Source organism: Telopea speciosissima, chromosome 4 (genome assembly GCF_018873765.1).
Source record: "Telopea speciosissima isolate NSW1024214 ecotype Mountain lineage chromosome 4, Tspe_v1, whole genome shotgun sequence".
Lineage (NCBI taxonomy): Eukaryota > Viridiplantae > Streptophyta > Magnoliopsida > Proteales > Proteaceae > Telopea > Telopea speciosissima.
In genome coordinates, this window is record NC_057919.1 from 12,775,014 (window position 1) to 12,778,183 (window position 3,170).

A 3,170-nucleotide genomic window follows, 5' to 3' on the forward strand; every position below is an offset into this window, starting at 1 on the left:
GAATTCCCCTGTCTGCCGGTGTGTGCCTTTAGCTGTAGATAGTGGTGTCAAATTTCAAATTGAACCGGTTGGATCAATTAAATTGATCAGTTTAGTTTGGACCGAACCAAATCTGTATCATTATGGTTTTTATGAAACTGATAGAAATCGAAACCAATGGAGATTGAAAACAAACCTTATAAAAACCGAAAAAACCCAGAAAATACACAAACGATATTTTCTATATAAAACCAGATCTGAATAGATAGCAGCATGCTAATAGCCCATTAAACCAAACCGATAAACGATCAAACTGAATTGGTTCAAAACCGATACCAAACATGGTCAAGCATTCGAAATTATTATAAAAAAAGGGATGGTACGGGATTTAAATATTTATATTTCTCTCTCCTTTTTCTTTTCCATCTTCTTCCTCCGATGAAGGTACAACTCCCAACCACTCCCTCGTCTGCAACCACACCCTACCTTTATCTCTGCAAACACTCTTAGACTACCACTGCCACCCACCTGCTCTCTCCCCCCTACCCCGGATCATTATCTGCTCCATTTCTTAGGCAGATCCATTTCCCCAAGTTCCTCAAATAAGGAGAGGGTACGTGACCACCCTACCACTGCCCGACCACACTACCCCGGGTGGGGTTCACCCCCTATTGATTTAAGTTCAAGATCTATTTGAGATGAGAATTATTGAATCAAATCAATATTTAAACATTTAAAAACCAACCTAAATGATTCTCATTGGTTCCTCTCCTCTCCTCTCCTCCATGCCTCCACATCATGGTTATTTAATTCGTCAAATAATTCATGAATTATTTTTTCCGCTAATCTGAATAAAATGAATTATGTTTATAAAAAAATAAGACGAATTATTCGATTAAATCCGAGTCAAAAAATGAAAATTTCGCGATCTTCTTAACCGTGCGTGAAAATTTGGATGACCTGAATTTTATCCGAATAATTCGGCACGGAAAAAACACCAAAATTACGGGTAACGCCTTGCTGGCCCCGTCCGACAGGGGTTTTTATCGTTGAGGGTCTAGGCGAGGACTCGAGGGAGAGACGAGTGAGAATGTCGACGAATAACACCCTGCTGCCCCGTCCGGTGGCTCCGACCACCGGTGCAACGTGCAATCTGGCGTCGCATCCTCAGTTGACGCACTACTCCTACTGCCCCATCCTCTGTCTATTCCTCCCCCGGTTCCTTCAATCCCTCTGCAACTTTACTTTCCTTTTCCAAACGTTAGGGACCTGCTCACCTTTAAGGCTGCGATTTACTTAACTAAAGTGGTAGTTCTAGTTAGCTGTTGCAGAATCTCGTTTCGTTTGCTCTCGCACTCTCTCAAGTCTCAAATGAAACGAAACAATGCGTTTTGGATTCTGCACTTTGGAGAGATTAGGTACGCGATCTCTCTTCTTTTATTCATTATTATTATTATTATTGGTTTCCTTTTCCCCTTGTCGTATCTTAATTTCACTCCATTTTTCTTTTGAGCTTCGAGCCCCAAAGCCCAGACTGGAGAAAAGGCCATGAAATCCAGAATCTCTCAACTTACGATTGGGTTGTACTAGTGTCCTTTTTTTGTATCATTTGCCAACCTCCTCAACCCAAAACAATAAAATTCTCGGTGCACTCCTTATATTTTCTATTACTAAAACAAACATTAAGCAGAGAACATGAACAACTGTTTATTGAACAGAATCTAGATTCCCAGCAAGGTTTTAGGACTCGGTTTCGCCACTGGTTTCCAGCCACGTAACCGAGTTCTACCGAGATCTTGGCGAGTTGGTGTATTTTTCTCTCATCAAGACTCGGTGATGGGTTTTGGTGGGCCATCCAAGATAAATCCTGAAACTTGACATCCACCCTATTTTAGGCCTTTTAAACACAGTGGAAACATTAGGTTTTACAAATTCAAACCCAAAATGTTACTTCGACTTCGGACCCTAGGTCTGTAGTTTACAGCGTAGGTGAGCTCAACCCTAGGCTATTCCACACAATATTTGGAACTTATATAATTAAAATAGAGGTACCATAAACCATTTAATGCATTAGACATCATATTCATAATCATACATGGTTTGTTAATAATTGTTAGAAACCTTGAAAGAGACATAGATTAAACAAATACAAGTGGATGAAGCCCATTCATCCTAGAGTACTAGGATCCTAGTAGCTAGTACTGAAATAAAAAGGACCATGTTGTTGTTGTTGAATCAAGCTCTGCTCTGATTGAATCACAAACGTTGGCCATGACATATTATGTTGGAAGTAACGCTCGTAGTCGTCCACAACAGCCTTATAAATGGAATCATAAACGTACTAGAGGTACCCTAACCTAGTGTATATATCTCCGAAACGTAAAGAACTCGATCGAGAGCCATCACTACTAGATGGTGCCCATGAAACCGGAATCGGCACCAACATGTATGGCTGGGGGTCTGGGAACCCAAAGATGCTTTCCACAAAACCTGACCCAGTGTGTGGCTGACCCTCATACTCATAAGCAGAGGGTAATGATGATGAAAACCTGGCCTGCCCAAACTGACCATACCTAGTATAGTGACTTACTCAGAACCACTGCTCCCCGTGCCATATATGGATGATGGTGCACGCCACTGCTCCCCATGAATACCACTCTTCATACTTATGCCTCCAATACCGTCAGTCAAGCTCCTGATTGTGTCATCCATGCTATCTTGCTGCTCCCTAACTGATGGTGTGGATCAGTGATGTGAGCCTCTCCTGTAGGCAAGTCCACCATAGTCCTCATCCTGTGTGGCATTAGTGTACTGAATCTCTCCTGTCAAGTGCATTGGCTCAGGCATAAGCTCAGGCTCTGTCTCCAGCTCTGGGTAGTGATACCTCTCGTGCATACCCCCATCACCCCATCATCCCCATTACCATCGTTACTACCACCACCATCACCACCATCACCATCATCATCACCACTGACAGTACTGGAACCTGACAACTCAGGGTTCTCATCAACCCCACCAACTTGAGACTCGAAAGGTCGGGGTGTCTGTGAATGCACATGGCCATTGCGAGACTATACTCGTCCACGTTGGTACCCATCTGAGTAACTATCTCGGAGTCTGGCCTACCTCAACATGATCCATAACTGGCTCACCTCGATCCCTCACCTAATGGTATAGATAGGGGATCCTCC